The sequence below is a fragment of the Anoplophora glabripennis genome, unplaced genomic scaffold (genome assembly GCF_000390285.2).
Source record: "Anoplophora glabripennis isolate ALB-LARVAE unplaced genomic scaffold, Agla_2.0 scaffold32, whole genome shotgun sequence".
Taxonomy (NCBI): Eukaryota; Metazoa; Arthropoda; class Insecta; order Coleoptera; family Cerambycidae; genus Anoplophora; species Anoplophora glabripennis.
In genome coordinates, this window is record NW_019416220.1 from 243,364 (window position 1) to 270,854 (window position 27,491).

The 27,491-nt window shown below is 32.8% G+C and overlaps 1 protein-coding gene across 1 annotated transcript in view; it reads right to left on the reverse strand.

The window, feature by feature from the left end:
• The window catches only part of LOC108906227 (lachesin-like), a gene marked incomplete at its 3' end in the record, with an annotated part of 260,950 nt that extends 239,625 nt beyond the window's left edge, over window positions 1-21,325 (reverse strand). The window contains exon 1 of the mRNA XM_018709439.1: window positions 21,144-21,325. The remainder of the gene's footprint in view (window positions 1-21,143) is intronic.
• Window positions 21,326-27,491: the final 6,166 nt, after the last annotated feature.

Genomic DNA, 27,491 nt, shown 5'->3' on the forward strand with positions numbered 1-27,491 from the left:
AATTTCAGTGAATCTCAAACATCGTCGGTAGACCAGTATGGCTCCGCTAAACAACTTTATCCAAATAAATGGACTGAGCTGTGGAGATTCATAGTGTTTGTAAGCTAGAGAGGTAAATTAAATTTATGTATGATAAAGGATTTAGTTCTAAAGTGTCGCTATTATCTGATGTATAAATCAGAGAGGGCCACTTTGGCCCTTGGCTATCCGTCCGTCTGGCAGTGACTGCTTTTAAGTGATGCGGTATGAATTATTACTATTAATTATGAAGAGTAAACGTAATTAAATAATTACTTGGTCGAGCCGGCGTAATCCTATTGCTGAATACGGAAACAATGGCGACTTTTCCACGAAATGTAACGCATTAAATTAAAGCCAGACAAGAGAGATACATTGTTACAGATAGCGATTTTTCTAAAAAATAAACCTTTTTTCCCTTAAATTGAATAATTCGTGAATATATTCACATCATTAAAATGATTCAAGTGTAGGTGACTCAAAAACATATTATGAGAGTGCGTAATATATAACTTCAGTGAGCATCAGTAATCTACCATACCCTTTATCCCAAAAGTAATTCCAACTTTATTATTTATTGTTTCAAATAAAACATTCGTACAATTACCGAAATCACTGTGTGGGAAACAACAAAGCATGTTCGGATTGCCTATTTGTCTTCTTTCAAGAAAATCTAGTGCTCCATCAAAAGTTAATCTTTACTTCACCGGACAGTAGATTATTCAAGATATTTGAGCACAAACAGTTATTTATGCAACGAGTGTTGACGTTACATTTTTTTAACATAAAGTATGTTACAGTTGCCCATTTGATTTCTTCTGTCAAGAAAATCTAGTGTGCCGTCAAACACTTGAGCGTTAATACCTTAGTGCCCTAGTGCAGCAATTAGTGCGCGTGAAAAATAGCAATACTGAAAGGAATTGCATACGTTTTTAGTATATTAGTGCGTAAAGCGTTTCATTTGCACAGTGTATTTTTATACACTAGGTACATTACGCGCTAGTGCATATTACATAGTGCACAGTAACCCCTTTAGTGTATTAATGCGTAAAGTGTTTCATTGTATGCATTAGAGCCTGGAACAAAATAAATTAATTGTTTGTACTAGTGTATTTTTATACACTAATTACATTACGTGCTAGTGCAATTAGATATTTAACATTTAAAAAAAAAAAGTATGATGAAATTGACCATTTATTTTCTTCTTGTAAGAAAATGTAGTGTGTTGTCAAAAGCTTGAGCGTTAATATATTAGTGCACTAGTGCAGCACTTTATGGGTGTAAAAAGTAGGATTTTTACTACTAGTGGGCTTTAGAGCCCAAAACAAAATAAATTCATTTCTCTTTGCACTAGTGTATTTTTATGCACTAGTTACATTACGCGCTAGTGCAAAAATGAGATATTACATAGTGCAGAGTGCGTAAATTTAAAATTTTACGCATGATAGTGAAAAAATCTAGAAAACGTTAACTTAAACCGGTTTATTTAACTGAATTCTGCAGACATTACGGTTCACCCCTAAATATTACGTCCTAATTATTTCTAATAGTCAGTATTTTAAGCGTATTATATAAGCCACAAACTCGTTCTCCAGTGTTGTAATTTCCATTTAAATCGTAACTATACGTAATCTGAATATATTTCATGATATATGTCACCTAATTATGGTTATAATATCGTACTTCATGTTACATAACAATACCAGAATCTCTGTGGAATGTTCACCGCCATACAAGATAATACTTTTAATAATACTGTAATTATTTCCAAGGAATATTTACTTGCTTTTAGAGTTAGCTCTGCATGGAATTATTAATTTTTTATCACCTATTGTGTTAGAGAAGAGCAATGTTCATTAGATAATACATAAGATACAAATGGAAATATTTTGTAGACGTAAACGTGCACAAGGTGTATACAAAGAAAAATTAATAATTTCTGTAGTTTTCAGAAAGTAAAAAATTCTTCATATGAAACATTGTATTCACTGCATATAAACAAAGCTCGTCATCAGCGTCAAAAGTAGTGGCTATTTTGAATATACATGACGAACACAACAAATGTTATTTAAACCTATTAAAGTAGCTAAATAACGTAACGCTCTGTGTGGCGTAAGCATAACGGCGCTAGTGTTATAACGAATATAGCTAACGTAGTACTCTGTATGGTCCACATAGCGTTCTGTGGTCGTGATATTAATTGCTTTAACGTGTACAACGAACATAGCTAACGTAGCGAATACAGCTAACACAGCGAGCATTTGTACAGCCCTTTCATAGCATTCCGTTGTACTGATTGTTTCCACATGTACAGCAAAAACGTAGTGAGTATAGCCAACGTAGTGAACCTGGCTAATTTGGCGACCTCAGCTAGCGAGTATAGCTAATGCAACTAATATATCCAAAGTGCCGAACACAGCTAACGCAGCCAATATAGCTAAGGTAGTGTTCGGTGGTCGTGATATTGGTTATTTTGACGTGTACCGCGAACATAGCTAACGTAATGAATATAGCTAACCAGAGCTATCGCAGTGAACAAAGTGAACGTAACGAACAAAGCTAACGTATAAATCGGCTTTAGCAATTTTAGCTATTTAGCTAGCGAAAATAGGTAGTGTGACCCTGGCATAGCTCTAGGTGGTTATAATATTGGCTGTTTTTAACTTGTACAGCGAACATAGCTAACATTATATGGTAGTGATATTGATTGTTTTGACGTGTACCGAGAATATAGCTATGTAACGAATATAGCTAACGTAGAGACCATAGCAATCGCAGCGAATATAGTGAAGAAGCGGTCATAGCTATGTGACCTTAGCATAGCGCTATTCAGTGTTGCTGTTCCTTGTTTTAACGTATATACGTTAATACTTAGCTATATAGCTAACGTAGCTAGTACAGTTAGAACAATTTGTAGTCCTAGAATAGAGCTCCGTGGCTGTTTTAGTGTGTACAGCGAGCGTAGCGAATACATTATAGTTATCATATCGCTTTGTGTCCTAACATAAAAAAATAGTATTCGTCTGATTATAACTACTTAATTATTGTCAACGAGTGGTGGGTGTTACCGATAGAAAAAGTAGAATTTATACTAGTCTGAGTCTTTTGAAAGAGTGGGAAACTATTTTTAGAAATACGATTGTAAAAGGAGTATCGGTCCAAACTCCGACAAAATCAGTGACATAGAAATTCTGAATAATTCTCTCGAGTTTCCACATCTTGTATCAATATTTGTTTCCAAATTATAATAGATGCAATGAATAAATTAAACTAATGAACACCTTGTACACGGAACTTTGTGTATTCGTCGTCATCGTATCGATACTGTGCATGTTGATGCGAATTCCACAAGAGGCTTAAGTAAGGGAATAGCAGTCAGAAATTGATTCCACTCAATTCACTTAATGACTGGATGTTTCTTGCCTCTATAATATCTCTCCTCGATTGCTTATGGGCTGTATCTTACCCGTGCCGGTGTTTAAACTAACTTATTTACTGAATTTGATGCTAAAATGCACCTGTAAGCTGTTTCGCGATATGTTGGCGAGGATCTATCGCAATCCGATTAAAATCTGAAACATGTTCTCAAAGTTTTAGTATTCGCATTGAATATATTAGGTAATCCACATAATAATAATATACCACCTCCAGGCATATTATGTACATAATTGTACGTTATTAAGGAGCATTAGATGCACTAAAATCAAGGGATCCATGATGGCTGCAAGTAAGTGTACTTGTATGAAATGTCTTTCCTTATCTACATTAATTTATCTACCTCAAAAAAAATACTCGTAGTTGCAAGTTTCAGCGTGTATATTGTTCCAATTGAAAGAGTGTGAAAGTCTATAGAAACTAATTAAATTAGTAATTATAATTTAATTCCTTCTTCTCTTCCTTTCTCGGCTGATTCGGTGATATATTTGACGAAGGGTGCGTTGAATATTATTAATTCATAATTTATTCATTGAAATTTATTAACTGTTGCTTCGAACTGGTCCTGTGATCAAGTATTTCATTATCAGATACCTTTAAACATACTAAATATCTGTTTTTTTCTATTACCGTGCGTAAATATTACACACACTAGTAGAATTTTACTGGACAGCGTATGTAAAATCTTTCTCCAAAAAATTAATACTATCTTTCAAATTTGTTTAATGTAAACACTAGTCAATACCGCAGTTACAATTAAAACTATAAACAGTTACGCACTAGTGTGTAAATATTACACACACTACTAGGATTTTACTGTACAACGTATATAAACTAATTCTCCAAAAAATTAATACAATCTTTTAAAAATTTTTATGTAAACACTAATCAACACAGTCACAGTTACAATTAAAAATATAAACAGTTACGCACTAGTGTGTAAATACTACACACATTACTAGGATTTTACTGTACAGCGTATGTAAAATATCTCTCCATAAAATTAATACTATTTAGTAAAACTTTTTAATGTTAACGCTAGTCAACATAGTCACAGTTACATTAAAAATATAAAGTTACGCGCTAGTGCGTAAATATTACACACACTAGTGGGATATTACTGAACAGCGTGTGTAAAATATTTCTCCATAAAAGTAGTACTTTATAGTAAAACTATTTAATGTAAACACTAGTCAACACAGTCACAGTTACAATTAAAAATATAAACAGTTACTCATTACTGTGTAAATACTATATACACTACTAGGATTTTACTGTATAGCGTATGTAAAATATTTTTTCAAAAAATTAATACTATCTTTTAAAAATTTTTAATGTAAACACTAATCAACACAGCCACAGTTACAATTAAAAGTATAAACAGTTACGCGTTATTGTGTAAATACTACATACACTAGTGACATTTTACTGTACAACGTATGTAAATATCTCTCCATAAAATTAATACTATTTAGTAAAACTTTTTAATGTAAACACTAGTCAACACAGCCAGTTACAATTGGAAATATAAACAGCTACGCACTAGTGTGTAAATATCACGCACACTAGTGCGATTTTACTGTACAGCCTGTGTAAAATATTTCTCCATAATTTAATAATACCGGTAAAACTGTTTAATGTAAACACTAGTCAATACCGCAGTTACAATTAAAACTATAAACAGTTACGCACTAGTGTGTAAATACTACACACACTACTAGGATTTTACTGTACAGCATATGTTAAATATTTCTCCATAAATTTAATACTATCTTTTGAAATTTTTTAATGTAAACTAATACTATCCGGTAAAACTTTTTAATGTAAACACTAGTCGATATCGCCACAGTTACAATTAAAAATATAAACAGTCACGCACTAGTGTGTAAATATTACACACACTACTAGGATTTTACTGTACAGCGTAAGTATAATATTTCTCCGTAAAATTAATACTATCTGGTACTACTTTTTAATGTAAACACTAGTTGCTGCCAGATGTCTCTAAATATCCGAAACTTTTCAAATGCCAAGAGAACAGTAGTCAGCAGAGTAATTATATTAAAGGGTATGTAAACAGTGTAGAAGGTTCCTTGGACCGTTAAGATATTTCCGGTTGTTTCGACCTATGTGTACCTCAGAGCATGACTTTGTTATTTATTAGAATTTAATTTAAATTATTATCACACAATCGTATACAATATGACTAGAAAATTGCAGAAAATTATATACTGCTTGATTCTTGTCGTACTGAATTAAATTAAATGTTATTTCAAAATATTAATTACTTCCTATTTATTTCTGTATTTTTTTGCTTTCGTCTTGTTAAAACAGGTTTTACCTACATTTAAGACTTAAAATCAAGGGTTAATATTTCACATTCAAAGAAAAGTAAATATGCTTATTTTTATCCAATACATATTTAAGGTCAGTGTTCAGGCAATAAAGTAAACATAAAATGATTATTTTGTAATAAAAAAGGGTCTATTCTACGTTCTTTGTGATGTGAAATATAGGCAACCCCAATACTTGATCTCTAGTCTCAAGAATTTTTCCACCCACATATGTGGCTTTGTACTATTACAACAAAATCGCATCCCACGGCAAATCCAAAAGTATCACATTAAAGAACTTGTTTTTAGATTAGATGTGACAAAATTTTACGTGGGTCGTAGGTTATTCCATGAAGTTGTTACTTCCAACCGTATCCTCCACTATCTCATACCGAATACTCCGGGTATAAATTGTGGATCTGACACCATTACTACATACACACAAGGTCTCTGACTCCTCATAAAATTATGAAATTCACTTCGTATTCATGTTCTCCCGCCTTCCTATACTCTTGAGGCGTTTTAAAGAGTAAGTAAATGCCCTTCTGGTATATTTCCCTTTTGGTGCGTAATAAGCCTAAATTAAAACGAACATATTTTATTCCACGGCAAACTCGAGTTGTTCGCGAAGATATATCCGAAGAGATAATTATCAGTAGGTGTTTTCGAAAGCGAGTGTTATAACTGATATAAAAATCATGTTTTTCATTAAAAAATCAATGTAATGAAAGCTTTACAATATTAGGGTTACGTTTAAATTAATAACATTTCTCAGACCGGTTCTGTAATTACAGTCCAGTACATTTTTGGGGTCGCTGAATCCGTTGTCCTATTGACGAAGGTCGCGTTCAAGGTTATTTCAAGGTCAACTCTAGTTTTTTATGGTAATACAATTTTTGTCCCCGGATTCTGAAAGAGCGAGAAATTTTACATTTTGATTGTTAGTTGATTTATTTTTTAAGGTCATGTTCAAGGTTATTTGGAGGTCAACACTTATTTTTTTATGACGAAGGTCGCGTTCAAGGTTATTTGAAGGTCAACTCTACTTTTTTATGGTAATACAATTTTTGTCTCCGGATTCTAAAAGAGCGAGAAATTTTACATTCGGATTGTTAGTTGATTTATTTTTTAAGGTCATGCTCAAGGTTATTTGGAGATCTACACTTATTTTTTTATGATAATACAATTTCTAATCACGGACTCTGAGAGAGCGAGAAATTATATGTTCGGAAACGCGGTTGATTTTCAAAGTCATTTGAAGGTCGAATCCCCTTTTCGAGCTCCTCGTGTTGGTGTCTCGTCAAGATAGCAACATATCGAATTACTTCGACAAAAGTTGTTTGGGTTATTGGTGACCACCATCTGGTGACCATGGATTTAACCTTGAAGGCCATGTTCAAGGTTATTTCAAGGTCAACTCTTGTTTTTCTTTAAGGTAATACCTTTGAATACATTAGGAGAAATTTCGTATACGTTCGTATACTTGGTTGATTTATTTTTTAAGGTCATGTTCAAGGTTATTTGGAGGACAACTCTTGTTCTTTTTATGGTAATACAGTTTCTGAGCACGGACTCTGGGAGAGGGAGAAATTTTATGTTCGGAAACGCGGTTGAGTTAATTTTCAGTCATTAGAAGGTCGATTCCCTTTTTCGAATTTTGCATGTTGGTATCTCGTCAAGACAGCGACATATCGAGAATTACGTCAACAAAAGTTGTTTGGGTCATTGGTGACCATGGATTTAACCTTGAGGGACATGTTCAAGGTTATTTCAAGGTCAACTCTTGATTTTTTTAAGGTAATACCTTTGAATATATTAGAAATTATAAGTTCGGATATTTGGTTGATTTATTTTTTAAGGTCATGTTCAAGGTTATTTGGAGAACTATTCTTGTTTTTTAGAAGGTAATACATACCTTTGAATACATCAGGAGACATTTTACGTTCAGATATTTGGTTGATTTATTTTTAAGGTCATGTTCAAGGTTATTTGGAGGACAACTCTTGTTTTTTATGGTAATACAATTTCTGATCAGGGACTATGGAGAGCGAGAAATTCGGAAACGTGGTCGAGTTAATTTTCAAAGTCATTTGAAGGTCGAATCCCCTTTCTCATGTTGGTATAAGGAGAATTACCTCAATAAAAGTTGTTTGGGTCATGGGTGACCATGGATTTAATCTTGAAGGCCATGGTCAAGGTTATTTCAAGGCCAACTCTTGTTTTATAAAGGTAATACCTCTGAATACATTAGGATGGATCATGGCACACATTCCCTTTTCGGGCCAGTATCAATTACTCCCGCATATTGAAAATATCCTCACTGTGAAACCAATTATGCTAAGGTCACAGGTTGAGAGAATGTAGGACCAAATTCTCGGATAAGAAGTCTATCGTTGCCATATTTATCATGAAAAGCAGATCTCATGGACGCGAAAATCATTACTTCACCGCATCAAAGCCGAATCTACTCATTTTTATCAAAATGACCTAAAAGGTCAAATCTAAAGTCACTAAAGTGGTGACTCTCGATCAACCAAACAACTTTTATGGAGGTCATCATGTGTGGTAAAATTCGACCTACGATATCAGCTGTATTACCTTACAAAAAGAGTTGACCTTGAAATAACCTTGAACACGTCCTTCAACGCCGAATCCAAGGTCACCTGACCGAATTCAGATTCGACAACCCCAGAAACGTATGGGAATAGTGGTCTATAACACATTGTTTTTTTTTCCTGTGGGGCTATTCTGTTATTAATTTTGTGTGCTTATGTAATCATTCAATTTATTAGACACTATTACGGCAACTAAGCAAATTAAAAATACTGTAATTCCATCCTGTGGTAGACAAAAATGCGAATATACACCAAAAAATATTAGAAACGGATTAGCAGGAACGGTGAGCTTTGGGAGCATTTTATTGTCCACAGCTGTGCGTGGTTATGAAATTTCATAGCCCAGTTTCTCTCAGGAACAAGGAAATTCTCGTTGCGCCATAAACCCGATCATTTATTTTTAAAAACGCACGTACGTGTCGAATGCAAGATCCCCCCTTCGCTTTAATTGAAGACGGATGTATCCAGAACAGAAAAGTTAATTCTTCATGACAGTGCACGTTTTACGACAAGGCCGTTGTAGCGCTTATAACTTATTTATTTAGATTGTGCCAGGAAAGAAGGTTACATGGTACTCCGAAATTCATACAATTTTAGGTAGAATGTTAAAAATTACTTTACTCCGCGGCAACCATAAAACTCTAGAGAAATGCTCAAATAAACGTCGGAAGGATTATTGAATGTGCTCGCGTACGGGATGTTACAGAAGGTGGTCAAAATTGTAAAAAATGTTTAACACAGCTAAATTTTAGATACCGTCTCTGATTATTTATTTATGGCATTTTCACTAACCCTTTTAATTTGACTGGGTATTTCTCACTTCCAAATGAAAAAAATATACATAAATAAACCCTTGCGCCAAAAAATGAAGGGAGTTATTATATGCGGCATGAGAAATGGAGTCAATTTCGTAAAAAATTTTTTGTAAAATCCTTATAGTTTCCGAGAAAAAAATTATGGAAGTTATACATTCAACCACCACATAGTTGGACAACTGTAGTCTCTAGCGTCATTCGCAATACGCGTGGAGAGCCACGTGGCCTCAGCGACTCCAAATACTGAAATCCGATTTTACAATCGTCGTTGCGATAGTGTTTACCTGTTATCTGTGGTGTTTACAATAGTTTTTTAGTAGTTAGTGTCAAAAATGGTTTGGGTGTGTAGCAACTCGGAGTTGATGGATATCGTTTTAATTTGATTTAATGGTGAAGCAAGACAACATTTGTATTATGGTGAAGCATTTGTGTTATGGTGAAACAAGACAGCATTTGTGTTAGTTGAGTTAGTAGCATTTGTGGTAGTAGAAACTGAGTAATACGGACCCAAATATGTTTACACGTAGGTGGATAAAATTTTGAACAGTTGTTGTAACATTGGGTAGGTATGTCAAATTATTTTATTATTTAAAAGCACAAATTAATTTTATTAATTAATAATAACAATAACGGCAAAATCAGGTGAATTTGCTGATATAAAATAGGCGCTATAAAATTGTATTTATTTCTTTCCTTGCGAAAGTTTTTGTCCGTTTTTATCACACTTGAATCACCTGAATCACCCTGTATAATATGGAGTGCCTTACTAAAAAAAATGTCGGTAATGTTATAGGTCTGTCAAACATGGCTCAAAAAATTTGAAAATCTTGCAGAGAAGTGACAATTTCTATTTACTAATTGACCTGTTTCAGCGATTTTTTTAAATCTGAGCTGGAAAAAAATATATGAATTTTGTTCTATCATTTTGGGACACAGTGTATATACTGGGTGTTTCAGAAAGACCTCCCGTAAATACAGGGGGTGATAGTACGACAAAAAATAAGAATTTTTTGTCTTATGAACTATATGTCAACTCCTCTTGTTTTCGAGATACAAAGCGACAAAATAAAATTTTTGAAATAGAATTTTTACGAAAATTTCCAAACGGTGCGAAATTTTTTTATGAAATTTGGTATTCCGGGGTTTTTAAGGATGCCAAATACACTGGTCTAATTATTTTTTGTATATTTCATAGAGGGCGCAAGTTATGCTACATTCCTATTACATTTTAAATTCTATTTTTTTTAAGGTTAGGTTTTTTCCACTCGGGCTCCAATTTCTAATGTACAATTTTATTTTCTAAAAATAATGTACTCTTGTTAGTACTTCCTAATGTGGACGGTTTTCGAGAAAACGGACTTTTAATTAAACTTACAATACGGTGTATAAAATAAGTGACTTTTCTCAAAGTAGGCTTATGTCAAAACTTATTGATGGATGTCTCATGGACAACGCATACATTCTTAGTAATATTTTAAACTCTAGTTAACTTTATATCGAAATAGATTATTCCTTCTTCATGAGAAACTACAATAGAATATATATTTTTTTATTTATTTTATGTATTTATTTATTTAAATCTATAACTTACAAATTTTGAGGATTGAACAAAAAATTGTCAAGTCTAGAACAGAGTTTCTTCAAAAAACCAGTCATAATATAAAATATGCTGAATATGTTGAAAATACAATGTTAACACTATAAAAAACCATTGATTAAAGTTTTTTATGAAAAAAAATTTATTTCAGTCTACAATTTTTTCTAGAAACACACTTTGTTAAACGAAACGGGATTTCAACTTCTCTTCTTAACTATAACGTTTCAAAAACATTCCTCAACTGTAAAATTAATTACAGTGGTGCAAAATTGAGTTATATTTCCACATATGTACTTAATCTAGTTTCTTGGTTGCCTGATACTACGATCAGGTGATCATAATAAATTCGCATAAAACAAAAAAATCAGTAGATACCTCCGAGGGTAATTCTTAACAAAATATAATTTATTGAGCAAGATTACAGTTGATCTAAAAAATCTATTTTCACCGATTAGTTTCTGCTTCTAAATGATATTTCCTTTGTACTTTCTAGTTTAATAAATAACCCGGTAAACATGTAGCGGGATTTTAATATCGTCCTCGATTCCAATTTAAATAAAGCCCACGTCGTTCGAGACCTTATCAGTCGGCGGCAAAAGAGTCTGACAGAACTGCATTCAGTGCTATCCTACTTACCCTGACCGGGTCTGAACTCTCTCTTTCTGTGGATTTGCCTGAATCGATGACGGTTTAACCCCTGCTGCTACTTTTACGGTTACTTCAATATTCATTTTTATGTTATTAAATTTCTTTTATGTTCACACTTTTATGGGTAATCTGCGTTCCCATTGGCTACGGCGACTTCGTTTTATAATTTCCAAAAAATTAACGCGATGAAACTATCTGTCAGAAATCTTTCGGTTTATACTACATTGGATGGAAAATGTTTGTGACGGCATTATTACCGAAGATAATACTAATATTAACACCAGTGGCAATCCAACGATAGCCCGATTATTAACGTCAGCTCTAATTACGTGTGACTATGTGAATAGCAGGGCGGCGTATTTGTTGAAATGGTGTTTTATCAATACCAGATATTAATTATAATATTTAATTGCGTTGGCTTCGAATTATGGGATATTATATGGGTCAAATCTATCGTGAACTATTATTTACATCGCTTTGTTAGTCTGTATGAGTAAATTAACCAGAAATCGTTCCAATCAGAAGCGTTTACTGAATACAAATTACCTAGTTATCTGCTAACTATCGAAAAATGATATGTGGTGAACAATGTTTGTACAGGGTGTCCGGAAGGCAACAAATTTAAGGAGTTACTTTGGTCACAAGAGTAATGCTGTAAGTTAAGTTGGTATTTTTTTGAAAATTCAGTATTCATGTGTATCGGACATCCATAAGGTGTGAAAGTTGTAGAGAATATAATTATCTACAAAATTAGTCTCTTTTTCCCAAAACCTCGCCCTTTTCGAGATATTCAAGGTCAAAGTTTCAAAAACAAGGTTTTTCGAAAATATCTCGCGCCCAGTGCAGTGAGGAGCGATAAAAGTTGAGGAGTCTTCAATTATTTACAAAATTGGTCTCCTGCAATTTTTCCCAAAACCTCGCCCTTTACGAGATATTCAAGGTCAAAATTCCAAAGAAAATGTTTTTTCGCGAGTATCTGGCTTTCTATGCATCGGACATCCATGAAATCAGTGGTAAAAGTTATAGGGAATTTAATTATCTGCAACACTGTTAAAGGCGGAGGGTCAATTCTTAGGGCGGATCAAGGTCAATTAGAAGTCAAATCGAGAAAGGTGCATCAAATCAAAGGATCTCGGAGTTTAGGTTTTTTTGAGTTGTTTCAAGGTCATTGTTTCAAGGTCATTCCAAGGTCAAATTGAGAAAAGCCAAAGCAATTAAGTCTAACCGCATGTTATACACGTATTTAGTGTAGCTATTTTCAAATCTGAGGTCAGTTTGGCTGTGTCAGGTCATTTGAAAGCCATTTTAAGGTCATTTGAAAGTTAATTTATGGAGTAAACCCTGCAATCAATTACCGTTCTTATAGTCGCTGTGTTATTAATTAATTAATTAATTAATCCATATTAATAAAGGTTCAAGGTTATTCCAAGGTTGATTTGAGAAAAAGGACTTCTGGTAGGGTCAGTGAGAGACGATTCCAGACCCCTCTGTTTTCGACCAAAGCTGGATTGATATGGGGTAATATGGGCTAGTATGAGGTAATAAGGGGATATGTAGGGTAAGATGGAGTGGAATAAGACGGGTATGGGTTGTGATGGCTAGGCATGAGGGTATACTGGTTTATACGGAGTAATATGCGTGTATATTGAAATGTGCGTGCATATGGTCAAATGCGGTAGAGTGGGTTAATATGAGAGAATGCAGCGTTTTATAGAGAAATATGGGTGAATTCGAGATAATATGGGTTGGCAATTTTTGTGAAGTTTATATACGTTAATATGGTCAGTTCAGTGTTTAATTTCCAACAAGATTCGGTGAAATACAGGGAAGTCAAAATCGCCCTTAACTAATCCTACCAGAAAACGTTTATTTTTCCAAATCAACCTTGGAATGACCCTAAACCTGATTTGATACAATAAACGAAACTTGGATTCAAACTCGGAGACTTTTCGATTTTTTTCTTAGTTTGACCTTTAAATGACCTTGAAATAAACCTCAAACTGACCTCGGATTCGAACTCTGCTATCGCAAAAGCCTATATAACAGGGGGTTAGACTAAATTGCTCGGTTTTTTCAATTTGACCTTGAAATGACCTCGAGACGACCTTTAAATAACCTGATACAAACAAACTAACCTCGGATTCTAACCCAGCGACCTCAAAGTCCTGTATAACAGGTGGTTGGACTTGACTGCTTGGCTTTTTCTCAATTTGACCTTGAAATGACCTTGAAACAACCTTAAAATAGCCTGATTCAGGCAAACTAACCTCGAAAAGAGGGAGGTTTTGGGAAAAATTGCAAGGGACCAATCTTATAGGTAAATCTACAACTTGCATAGAACGCGAGATATTTGCAAAAACTTTGACCCTCAACATCCTGGGTAGCCATGTTGTGATTTTTGTGAGCAGGCATTTATTTAAATTTTATATTCCTATTTCATACAGAAAGGTAGTTTAAGCATTAACACACATACCCGTACACAGAAAAAACTTAACGAGTCCGACATTAATGGCTACTGTTGATTAAATGTGACGTCATTAATGTCGGTAAGGTCATTAACACAATATTTTCGATTCCATCAACGTCGATAATTCTATGTGATAAAATCAGCAGTGGTACATTATAATAATGAAATAAAGCATTGAATGAAGTAAATTAATATCCAGAAGTATCGTTATAATGGATTTTTTTTTTTCATTACACTTACGTTACTTTTTAGTATAGTTGATGTCCTATTCAAAATAGATAAATTAAGTCACGAGTAAATGATGTGAGCGGTTATCAACAAGTCATATTTATTCTTTTCTTCCCCATAGCTTTCACTGGTGTGTGCTTTTAATGGACGGACCAAAACCAAGTCAATTAGTAGTTCATTTTTGACATAAAAAAGATCTTGCTAAATTGCATGTAGTAAGAGTGACTGCTTTTTGCGTTACAGTATGAATATTCCGATCTAATTTCACTTGTACAAGATGTTTAGTGAACGAGTGTGTTCGGTTACCTCTGGTTGAAATAACATTTTCCTTCTTTTCTTCAGTATGTATAGACAAAAGGTGATTCACAATATTTATTCTCTAATATTGTTCGTGGTGTGTATGTCTTCATGCAGCTGGCGTTGTGATGTTATTGCTTGGGCTGCCGTATTATGCCATCTGTGCACATAAGACTTACTAATAATTTGCAACCCTGTGGTAGACTTCAGGCTATAACCTAATCTTGAACTGATCTTTTTGTAGGGTCATTCCATGTCAAGTGATCAAATCACCTTTTTGATACCATTTTGGATCTTGATGAAAAATTTGGTGTCAGTGTTGAACAAGAACTCCTGAAAAAGGGTCACCTGTGCAATAAATTGCGAGGTGGTGCTGTTATGAAACCGTAGGAGATATCATCTTGAAAAATGGCAACCAAAGACAACTTTTTGTGTTCTGCATTTTCAAGGTTTAAATACTTTTAGTTTTATTGCTGTTATCTCACAAAGATGATAAAATAATCCGTCACGTCAATTTAGGGCAGATTTGTCATCTTATAACTTTGAAACAAGACCTAGAAATTTATGATTTGGTGAAGCAACTAAGCCCATTTCATCAAGAATGAAGATTGTGACCAAAAATTTTTTGTTAATTGAAATAAATTTAGAACAGTCAATGTTAGGTTCTTAAAATTTGGCAGTTATTGTATAGTGATCTCAATTGAAGACTAAAGAACTAGGCGGTATGTACCAGTTTCGGTCGCTACGCGGCAACTTGAAATATTTGAAGAACTTGTTCCCATATTTATTTAGCCATACCCATATACAGGTCTGGTCGTCCAGTTGAAGAATACGCGCGCGGGCAAACGGACTGGGTGACCGGCCATAAATTTCAGTTGTAGACAAATTGCCTAGCAGTGCAGTGCAGCAATGCGGAATTTGGTGTGATTCAGGTAATTTTAATTTATTATAGGCACCTCGATACCTTCTTCGTGTGGATGCATATGTATCCGTATCATCCGTTATTTTGTATTATTAATCTCTTCACTCATCGCTATTAATTACGTGTTCTACACAATAAACCGTACCCCGTTTTGAACTATGTGTACACATTTAAAACCCTGTACCCTGTATTGTCCAAACATGTAGCTACCGAAGAAAATATTATCATTACATTATATATTTGTCGTGCATTATGATAATACGGGTATGTACAACTAAAACATCTCTTCTTGTTTAAGTTAGCTCTATTTAGGATCAATATCGTGTGACCCCACACACTGTTGGCTTAAACAAAGAATTCCTCCCGTGTATTTACCGTACGATTCGGATTATCCGATGCATTTTATGTTCAACCACACCGCTGAATATTGAATGAATTGCAATGGGGAAACTTCTCGTTACGCCGTGTGGCACCTTTCATTTAATCGCGATTAATAATGCAGGTGTCTAGGATACAACTTTTTCTATTAAAATTTAGACGGGACCCCTCTTTCTTTAGTTTTAATAAGTATGTCTCAGATAGTGTGTAGGAAATTTCACTGTTCGCAGCTTGAAACAGAATTGAAGGGTGTGACTTTTCATTCATTACTAAAATGACATCGTCTGTAATTATTTATTTGAGGCATTAAGCAATTCGAATACCTACATTAAAAAAATTATTTCTTCAAAAAATCCTATCAAATTTTGACCATTTATTTTGTTTTGGCAAGTTTAGGATATACGTTGACACCTAAATATGACTCACCCTGTATAATATTTAGACACAACATATATGAATTTTGATAACGGAAACAGAAAGTCTTTCGAAACGTTAACTGCAAAGTTAACTGTTTAATATGCAGATATTATTGTGTACTGAAGAATTATTATCTACGTATTATGATCCGAATCCGGGGTCCATTTAACCTTATCACGACAGTATTTTTCATAACCTCAAAAAATAGGCCCAAAAACCCAATAAATCCTATATCCATGGATCATTCAACTCCCTTAACCCTATATATAACCCAATAACCCCTTAATCCTATAACCCCATAACCCTTTAACCCCGTAAACTCAAAACCCCATAACCCCGATACCCACAACCCGGTAAGAAAGATACTTATGGCCATTAAAACCCTGAAACACGCATGGCTGGCTCATGCTTCTTGAGCCTTAACCAATATGAGTGAACGAGTCCCATCGCGCTAAGAAAAACGGACGTAAAGTAAAAAAATTGTCCAGAAGCAAAGAAAATTAGGAACAATGAAAGAAAAAAGCAAGCACAAAGAAAAAAAAGGACGTGAAGAATAACCAAGCGAACAGAAATTAAAGAAAGCGGGCGGAAAGTAAAGAAGCGGGCGTAAAGTAAAAAAATAGCACTTAGTAAAAGTAAGCATGCGTGTAGTAAAAACAATCAGATGGTAAGTAAGAAAAGACGGCGTAGAGAAAAATATAAACCTCAGAAAACAGTTGGCGTGAAAGTGGGCGTAAAGTAAGAAAAGCGAGCGTAATGTACAAGTGGGTGTTATATGTATAATAAATAAAGCACGACTAAAAATGGCTGTTGTAATGTAAAAGTAAATAAAAAAGTAATAAAGCGTAAAGAAAAGAAGAGCCATACAGCTTTCCATAAAAAAGCTGTACAGGGTGTTCTACTAAGGTGGGCGAGGTACGATATTAGGGAAAGTTCCAATTTATACATTTTTCTCTCAAAAGGATATTAAATAAAGATTATGTTCTGGATAAACACATACGTTACAATTTTTTTTAATATGGTATAAGTATAAGATCAACTTTTTGTTGATACCACAGTATTCCAAACGAACTGAAATAAAGAAATTTAAACAACTATGTCAATAATAGCGACATTATTATAAATTATACAATAATTGCAGATCTGTACAGGTGCAGTAATTTGTTATCGATTTAAGCCTTTCGTATTGGATTTAGAGACATCACAAATATCTATAAAAACATTTAATAAAGGCGGTATCGAACTATAATACAATGTATTATTAAATTTGGCCACATTTTAAGTTCTGGTACAGGTATATTTTTAACAATAACATATTTTTTCATAAAATGTAAAATGTAAATAAATGTTTCCTATAACTCCTTTAGATCTAACAAAAAAAACTTGGAAAATATTTCGATTTCGGTGGTTAAGCAACAATTTACTATTTTTTTCGTTGCTTTTCGAGATACGAAAGAGAGATGCAAATGTTTTGATAAAAATGTGGCAAGATAATGGAGTTCGATCTTTTTAATAACTGGTTATCGACGACTGTAATGAGCGACAAACTAAGACTTACAGGCATTTTTTTCTAAAATATTTCGTTGAGGAGGCAGAGTTTGTCCAAGTAACTTCTCTTTGATATTTACCGCAAAAATAAAATACTAATGACGCCAAACGGGTTATTATTGGTGCAACAAATTCCTTCCATTATATTAATACTAAACTCTTCATATTGGAGTGTAGCAAACATGAACAATAAAAACAATTTTTCACTTTTTCATACAAGCTCTTTGTAGTACCTCAACATACTCATATTGACAAAAAACATCAACTCATTATAACGGCATCGATTAATTAATGCTACCATGTCAAATAGAAATTTTTACAAAGAATCCACGTCATAATACAAATTACTGCATATAATGGTTTTTAATTAAAAACATATTAAATAATAAATAACGTAAACAATAAGCCAATATGTTGTATGTCAATAATTTTAAAGAATTTCACGTTAGCAAACACATAGGGGAACTAGGAGCAAATTAAAAATTTCAATTACTTCGTGTCTACTGCGAAAAAGTATTTCCAAGAGAATCAAAACCTTCGAATTATGGCTGTTGCTTGCCGTAGATTAGATATTAGTAAACATCGGTCGAAAATAATATATACAATGAAAAATATAGAACATAAAAGTAAATATTATTGATTACTTTCGATAAGATCAGTTTATTACTATTTTTCCAAGTAAAGCGTCTTTCCGAGAACTGTTTTTTAGTACTTTGGTATATTTTCCAACCCGCAAAACCGCTTCACGAAAAGTCAAAATTTTTCGAACTTTTAAAGTCGCTCCAAAAATTATTAAAAAAAAAAAGAAAATTGATGTTATAACGATTCTATATGATAGTTAAGGGGTACAAGTATGTGTAAAAAAAGCAGCGCTAATTAAAATGCTTAACTTTAACCCCAGCACTGACGCAAAAAAATAACGACATTTCGCGCTGAAATTTAGTAAGAAATTGTCTCATACCAAAACTATCAGACCGATTTGGATCGGGTTTTGGGATTTCGTTTTGTAATCCTTTAAAGTACTTACATCTATATTTATAGTAGAATTGTACAATTTCTTAGCTGTCAGTTGAACGCTATTTGGCTATCTAGCAACAAAAATATGATATGCGCAGGTATCAAAACAATTTTATATTGTAGCAAATTTAATAACAAACAATTTCATCAGTAATAGTAAAAAACACATCATTTTTGAGTATTTTTGCAGTTTTTAATTTTTCCTGCAAATAGCACAACTTTTTTTCTTGGCGCTACCTTATATTTTCATTGTACGTATTAGGGTGGCACAAAAAAAAACGATTTTTTTTCGTGTCTCTCGTGAGTTAGTTTATCATGTTTTAAGAGCCCCCTCAAAAAATCAGCTCAAAAAAAATTTTTTTAGGGGTCGTTCAAGATTTTTAAAAATTTCCAAAATCTAGGTTGAAAAAAATCTCGATTCTGAAAATTTCAAATCGATTTTTTAATTTCTAAAGGTCACTCATAATTATTTTAATTTTCAAAGTAGTGTACCTAAGTATTCGAGCGACCTCTAAAAAATAAATATCAACGAACTAATAATTTTTTTTATTGAATTTGATGAATAGAAATAAATCACGACACTTAAATTTTAAAAAATTATAAATATTTGATACTCACAGTGCGGTAGTAAATTTTGCCTCGTTTTTTAAAAAGTGTTGTACGTCCTATAGCTAAATATGGTTAGTTGGAAGGGGACTTGTTTTGGGGGGAATACTCGAATCGATGTATTCAACGTCAAATAACGGAAAAAGGATTAATTTTACGTGTATAACGCTCCTGGAGTTTTTTGTAGTACTCAAAAAAACCTTCAAAGTGAGCACTTATAAAAGTTAATTAGAGCAAAATTGAAGGTTATCGTCAAAAACAGATGGGTTGCTCATATTTTTTAAGGAAAAATGAGCAGTAAACGCTGTACCATTTCCATCAGAATTAAAATTAATCGTAGACCCTTTACAATTAGTTTTGTTTTAGTGTTTTTCATACGATCCTGAAGTTAGACCGGTTTAGAATGCGTATTTTTGAAAAAATAAATTTTTTAAGTGTCTCGTGATTTATTTCTATTATTTTGTTCATCAAATTCAGTAAAAAAATTATTAGTTCGTTGATATTTATTTTTAGAGGTCGCTCGAAAACATTTTAGGTACACTACTTTTAAAGTTAAAATAATCATGAGTGACCTTTAGAAATTAAAATATAGATTTGAAATTTTCAGAATAGAGATTTTTTTTAACCTAGAAAATGACAAAATAACGAGAAAAAAATTTTAAAAAAAATTCAATTTTTGACGATTTTTGAAATTTTTAAAAATCTTGAGCGACCTCTAATAAAATAAATTTTTTTTGAGCTGATTTTTTGAGGGGGCTCTTAAAACATGATAAACTAACATATTTTCACAAAACACGAAAAAAAATAATCGTTTTTTAGGGCCACCCTATATATTATTTTTTTACTAATATTTAAACTACGTCAAACAACAGCCATGTCAATAATTCTCCTGGACTAATCCCTGAATGAGTTCAAATAAGAACATAACCTTGAAAATTTATATAAAAAAGATCCTTCTGTTGTTTAGTTAGAAAATTTTATTGTAAATGATGAACACATTCCATTTGCACATCATACAGCAGCATTTATAAGATATTTTCACTCGCCTTACGTTCAAATGAGTAAACTACCAATTTGTAAGTCACTGAAAGAATTTTAAGCATTTCAAAACTAATTTGTCACAATTTGTGTCTACGGACATCAAAGAGACTTTATATCTGTTTCACGAAAGTTATATAGTGTTTGTAGCTCTCAGTTAGTAAATATTTCATTCAAACCAAAAACAAATTAGATGGTTCTTGATTAGAAGTGTATTCCAGTCGTTTGTCTTTGAATTTTTTTATCTGTGTGTACTCGTAATTACTATTTAGACAAAAATAGTAATAAACTGATCTTATCGAAAGTCATCAATAATACTTACTGTTATGTTCTAGTCTACACACAAGTTTAAAAAAACTGCCTATAAACATGTGTAATAAAACGTTTCGTTTTACAAATTAATTCATGGTGTTCAAAATGAAAGAAAAGAAGTTTATTCAAATTACAAAAAATAGTGGATAGATTAATTGGTATTTTGTTTCATTTATGTAAAGTGGTTACCATAACAGATATTTGAATTATTTTAAATAGCTTGATAGTCAGCAAACCTTTGAAATCGGTTTAAAATTCTGCAAGAACTATCAGAGTTTGAGACTGACTGGGCGTGTACGTTAAATTCATATTGTCTACTGCAGAAACAAACCTAATGTTGCTTTCTAGTATTACACTCTATTAAAGTGTGTACGAAAGGCAAATAATTTTATAAAAATATATATAAACGACGTTGTAAACAGTTAATATGTGTTTGTATGTGAAAAACTAACCTGATTATTATGCCAGAATGACCAATTCGCACGGCTTTGATGTCTGAAGCACTTGTTGCTTACCACCACCCACTTTTGAAACATTTAATACACATAAATAAGTAAATAAATCACAAACCACGTTTCACTCCGTCAGTTATTGTAAGAGGCACTCGATGATATACGAAATGTACGAAAAACTATTAAATAAACCGTCACAATTACGAAAAATCACTCACGAATAGTACCGACACATGCTCGACCTGCTGACAACAACAATAACAATGCAAGAAATATGGGCGCGTGCGCACAAGCAGGTTTTTTACCGAGCAGTTCTTTTTTACGGCGTAAGTGTTTCCTGGAAATCCTCATACTTGACCTAATTTAATTTATTTGACATGGAAATACATGTATGTTTATATTATGAAAATATTTGCACGTTTTATTTGAATTGACATTGAAATTTAATAATTGTTATTTACAGTATTTATTTAACTTTGTATACAGGGTGTTTAAAATAAGTGCGAAATATTTTAGGGGGTGGTTGCCGAAGTTATTTTGTGAAAAAAAGTTCATATGAACGTAATTCGAAGTAGGTATGCTTCGTTTCCGAAATACAGAGTGTTTAAATTGTAATTTTTAATTTATTTTTGTTAGGTAATTATTTCAGAGTTTTAGAGATATTGACTCGAAATTTGAAACACGCTTTGGAGGGATAAATATGCATTTTTGGGGCGATACGAATATTTCTACTTGCACCAGTGGCGTTCGTGCGAGAATTTAATAAAAAAAATTTTTTCCCGTTTTGATATTTTTTTATAAATCCGCCAATCAATCAATTCTGAATGAAATTGGACTCTTCATTTTTTCGTAGGATGCACTGTTTCTTGAGGAAAAAATTATAACATATTTTACTGCAAGTTGTGTATTTTTAATTTCTATTGATCTAGTAGGTTGCTGTCAATATTTCTAAATAAAATACAACCATCAAATTTCGAGTCAATATCTTTAAAATTCTTTAATAAACATAATTAATAAAAAAAATTTAAACACTCGGAAATGAAGCATATTTCGACTTACGTTTATATGAACTTTGTTCACAAATTATTACAACATGGCATTTTGGAGACCTTTTGAAACGGAACAAAACGGAATTTACCATTCATATAATAAAATTATTTGAGGACTGAGGGTTGCTTTCGGTGTGCAGCAAATAAAACTCTCTCAACGGTAAATAAAAGTATTTTTATTGAAAACTAGGTGTAGAGGAAAATATATGGTGTCGGGGCAAGCGCTCGTTGGAGAGTCTTCTTGGTGTGGACTCGTTCTTAGGTATACGAGTAAGTATCTGGTCGCTAGCGCCAATCTACCATGGACCTTTCCTGGAACCCTGGTGCGTCTCGCTGGCGCTATTGATGTAATACTTAAAAATGGGTCACTTGCAGACATGTGTACCCACAGGACATGAATATTTAAAATATGTTGTTGGCCAAATGAACATATAATAGAAATTTTCTACACATTATATACAAATTATTATAAATTTTTATGAAACTCATTAAATTCTATTGCAAGACGTTTTTATACATGTTCAACTGACTTCGGAAAGACTATAACTAAACGCATATTTTATTTAGCGCTTTAACGCTAAGTGTCAAATGAATAAACAAAATGATACAAATAAACATTATTGTTATAGCAACCAACATTTTTATTTATTAGGCTGTTTTGATTGAAATATAAATTATAGCCATTTAAAATGCTGTAACTCTTTTGTAAACACCCTTATCTGTTGCAATATAATTTTGCAACGCCCTGTATAGCAGGAAAACTCCCATCTGAAGGTGTCTGTGTTTGTGTATAGCAAATGTGGGTGATGCATGAATGGATTTAGTATTTAAAGCGAGCCTTATGTGCGGCATTAGCCGTGTAAGATCCGCAGGGGGAGCTCGTTAGGGTAAGCAAAAATACGTGGGTAGAAGTGGGGTACCGCCCAATTCTACATTAGGGGAAAGATTAGTTTATTAATTAATCATAATGTTTGTCTTAGCTAACCTAGAGAGACATAAATATTAATAATCCGATTATGTCGATAGCGCATTTTCAGACCTACAGTAAATATTTGGGGGCGCTTCCTTGTTAACACGTATAATGCCGGAATAATTAGCGACATTTCCCGTGATTAACCTACTGAAATAAACCGAGCAGATATCCCATCAAAAATCGTTCTGTAATTGGTTGTTTGTGGTCTTTATTCCTTCTCTCTTTCAATTCAACTACAATTAAGTGTTATTTCTATATAATTTGTTTTTTCTGAATAGAAATAACTAATTATTAGAGTTCGGGACTCCGTCGGATGATCATAGCCGTCGCGTCAGACTTTCGCTACAGCGCACCATACTAAACCTGTAATAACGGCAGTTGTTGGTTTCGCGTATGCTTCATGTATACGCGTTTTAATATTCTAATAATGTCGAACGCGCCAAGCGGTAAAATAAGACCTTTCGCTGATAAAATACGCAAATTTATTTATTTTTATTTATACCTTCCTGTTTATTTACTGGGATACCACGAACACGCCTATGACTAGCCGACGAACACCCCGAACATTTTTCTATGTCTATGAATACTGGAAGCAGTGCAATCCAATCTTCCGCCCGATTTTCAATAATATATTCGGTGGTTCTACAGGGTGTAAGAAGTTTGACTGCCATTACTTCAGCATGAGTTAGAGTAATTATAAATGAACAAAAAAGTTATATATTACAGGGGCGTAATATTAACATTTTTCAAAATACACTGAGTACTAATATTGGGGAGTTTCGTCACGACGTGGCAACACCGCTTAACCTGCTGATGCACACCACGTGTGCACGCGGCAGACTTGTCCTACGGAAAAAATGTAAACAACTATTATTGTGAATCATTTAGTTAATTTCAAGACAATTGTTTTCCAGTTTTTAAATAAATAAAATAAAATGTGTGGATTTTATAGTACGAAGATAGTGTTGTGCTTAAATTTTAGCTCGAATTTTAGTAATTATGAATCTCTTAAAACAGGAACTTAACTTTTAATCAAATTACGTATTTGAAAAATATGTAATTAAAGTACCCAAAGATTCACGTCGTCCAAATAATCATACGCATTAAAAATAATTTAGGTACTTACCAAAAAGCAAAATTCAGTAATTTTTAAACGCAAGTACAAAACAAGCTACACCACATGCTTAAAATGCCCACAGCCATTTTCGATGCAAAAAAATAGCAGCAAAAAACACTCCGACACGGTCGAATCCAGATACCAACTGAATTGCGTATTGGTGATTCCTGGACGCCGTAGTACCTCGTATTAACAACGTAGAAGTATGTCTAGGAACATGATATAAAATCCTTGAGACTAACGAGTCTGCATTTAAAGTGTTATTTATAATTTTAAAAAGGAATATAATTGAAAACATAATTCGCCTACAACAGAGACTATTAAAATTAAAACAAGAAAGCAATAATTGTTGAGGTCGTAGAGAGAATGGAACTTGAAGCTTCAAGTGTCTAGTTTCCAGATCTGCAGTTTAAAATATTTTAGCGTAAGCAGTTTTTGATTAAACATTGAGTAAATTAACGGTAAATGCCGATAAACTTTGACCGAGTAGTTTAAAATTATAATTTTTGAAAAAAACTAAATTGCAAATTGATAAATGTAATCTAATTGTTTAAAAGTAAAAAAAAGAGTGTTAAATCTAAAAATTCACTGTGGCCGTCCTAATCAACCGATTTCAATTTTTCAAAAACCATTTGAAAGGTTGAGCGGTCTTTTCTATATGAAAAAATTTTCAAGTGTCTAGATGCTTTATTTGAGGCTGTGCAACATTTTGAAAATTCGAAATTTTTTTTTCAAAATTTTTTTCAAAAAATTATTTTGCGAAAACTATCGAACCGATTTCAATGAAATTTGTGTATTGTTTTATTATACTCCAAAGATTTGTTTACCAAAATTAGAATGCCCCAGGAGCAATAATTTAACAAAATTATCCAAAAAACTTGATATTGTGCCTATTTTTTCATTATTATTGCAATTTTGCAACATCGGTAATAAACTTAAACACTTTTAACTTAGTATATTGTAAAAAATTATATATATATTATTACTACTACTACTACTTAAAAAAAATTAACCAATTTTATAATCCAAATCTAGATTAGTTTTGCGTCGACTGTAAGACATAGTTTTAAATTTGCTTACATTCAGAGGTAGATTATTACATGAACACCAACTGTGTAATCTGTCAAGATTATCTTGTAATAATCTAGTACAATCAGTAGAAGATTTAATTTCCAAGAACAACTTCAGGTCGTCCACATAAAGTAAATAGTTGACATCGAGGCATTCAGTTAGGCATTAATAAAAATAACAAACAACAGTGGCCCCCAAGATTGACCTTTGCGGAACTCCTGAATATTGATGGAATTTACATGATTGAAAGCCACGATACTGCACAAATTGGTACCTATTACTAAAATAAGATTTAACAGAGCAGGGGATATACCATATGACCCCAATTTTAATGTCGATAATTATGATCAAGGTATACACAACATCATCCTGACTTCCTCCATCAAAATCTTCAGCAATAAATTGGGTTTTCTCAACTAGATTTGAGGTAGTTTGAACGACCACTCATAAATCCATGTTGGTCTTGAATTAATATGAAACCAAAATCTTTTAGGATTTGAAGACAGATCATTGACTACTGAATTTATGAATTTTGTACGAAAATTGCGAGAACATGGAACATTCAATTTTTAACATTTAAACTTATAAAGTTATTTGCTTTACTGTTAAGTGACGGTGCGGTATGTTTGTGCGTCTTCACTGTTTTGTTTCAGTGGGATATGAAAAGTTATTATACGAATAAAAAAAGATGAGATTTGACAACATTGCTGGTGGCTGAGAAAGCATACAAAAAATTGAAAACAATCCATACAACGTATTATAGTTCATTCAGTCAGTTCATTTAAATGATATTAAAAAATATATATTATAATGCAAATTTCCGTAATTTTGATATTTTTGTACTGTTTTATTTTCCAATACAAAACGTTTATATAACAAATTGCTATTTGCGCTCTGTAAATAATTTAACTTAATCAGTTTATATATTATTATGATTTTATTATAATTATATTATATTTAGATACGAAATTAATGTTTAATAACCGAATTATTTCGAATTTTTCGATATCGCGTAGCATATAATTGCCGGTGCACTAGAAATCGATTAATGCATTAATTGGTCGTTAGTAAAATATAGTATGTCACAAGGCTAATAAATATTTATAGCACTTTTTATGTCAGTAATAATAACAAAATGAATTTTAAATCTAATTGTGCGTTTATTGAAATAAATTTTAATGTCAGGTACAATCAATTGATGCAAAATTATTACACCGATAAATTATTGTAAAACATAATTTATTTGCCAAATTTCAACGGTATGATGAACTGCTAATTAACGGCAGATTTGATGCCGTTCTGCACGAATTTCGAAACAGATTGGATGCCGCTGAAAGAGACTCATTTGAATGTATCTAACAATATTCGGAAGCGAGCCAGAGAATAATTTCGACGAATTATACACACCCAATCTGAAAATTATGGAATTAGTTTTCCGTCAGGTACACCGAGAAACGGGATTTTTTGAAGTAAAATTAAAAGTGGCACTTTTCAACGTTATTTCGTCCCTTCCCTGGCTTTTTTGCATATTTTCTCACATTGTAAAATATACTACTCCTCTTATTGTTTGTATTTTCACTATACAGGGTGTCCCACGGTGACGAGACATTAGAAATATTTCAGACTACTTTGATTTTAATTTTGATAATTTGGGATACCGGGTTTTCGGGCATGCCCTTCTCATCTAAAATAATGGCGTCCACGTACCACTTCCGGTTATACCGGAAGTTGATGTTATCTTCGTTATTTTAAATGAAACACCCTGTATATTATTACAATTTTGGATTCTACGACAATTTTTAGGTGAACGTTCATAAAGTTTTATTATTCTTAAAGTTAACCGTTTTTGATATACATATTTTTTTTTTTCAGAAAAAATTAAAAAAGCACTGCCTAATTCAAAAAGAAGAATTGGGTAGGTCTTTCAGCATCCCCGCGATAAAGTGCAGGCACAAAATTGAATTTAAATGGATGCTGACCATCTGTTCTCAAAATCTTTTGGATGGAGGTTTTTGAAATGCCTAAATCCTGTTTAGCAGCACGAACCGATGATTCAAGGTAAGCATGAAAACATACCAAACCATTTATCGTGTTACTTTCATCTAAAGTTATCGTGTAAAAGTATACAGGGTGTTCCA